Below are 764 nucleotides of genomic sequence, written 5' to 3' on the forward strand. Positions count from 1 at the left end.
AGAAATGAAGAGGGCCATTAGTAATGATGAAAGGGATAAGTCTTCAAGATAACAACAATCTTTAATGTGTATGTACTGAATAACAGAGCATCATTATACATTAGGCAGTAACTAATAGAACTGCAAGGAGAAACAGATGAATGCATTGTTGTAGTTGGAGACTTCAACAAACTTCTATTGTATCCATTGACTGGCCCAGCAAGCAGAAAATCAGTAAGAATGGAGTTGAACTGAACAGCATCACCAGTCAGATGGAGCTATTAATTAATTAATTAATTTATACACTACTTCATCTAACAACAGCAGAATATACATTCCTCTTGTAACAAACTATAGAAATGATCCCTGAAAGTGTAGTCTTAGAATATACATTCCTCTTAAGTTCACATGTAACATTTACCAGGACAGACAACCAATTCTAGACCATAAAATACGTCTTAACAAATTTCAAATAATAGAAATTAAGCAAGGTTCAGTTATAGGTCACATGATATTAAACTAAACATCAGTAGCGAAAAGAGAGCTGGAGAACCTCAAAATACTTGGAGATTAAATAACATACTTCTATTTTTTTTATTTATTTTTTATTTATTTTTTAAAGATTTTATTTATTTGACAGAGAGAGAGATACTGAGAGCAGGAACACAAGCAGGGGGAGTGGGAGAGGGAGAAGTAGGCTTCCTGTCAAGCAGGGAGCCTGATGTGGGACTCGATCCCAGGACCCTGGGATCATGACCTGAGCCGAAGGCAGACGCTTAACGACT

At 36.0% G+C, this 764-nt stretch overlaps 1 pseudogene; it reads right to left on the reverse strand.

The window, feature by feature from the left end:
* Positions 1–247: 247 nt before the first annotated feature.
* LOC123324085 lies at positions 248–361 on the reverse strand (annotated as a pseudogene).
* Positions 362–764: the final 403 nt, after the last annotated feature.

Source organism: Neomonachus schauinslandi, chromosome 2, assembly GCF_002201575.2.
Source record: "Neomonachus schauinslandi chromosome 2, ASM220157v2, whole genome shotgun sequence".
Classification (NCBI taxonomy): Eukaryota; Metazoa; Chordata; class Mammalia; order Carnivora; family Phocidae; genus Neomonachus; species Neomonachus schauinslandi.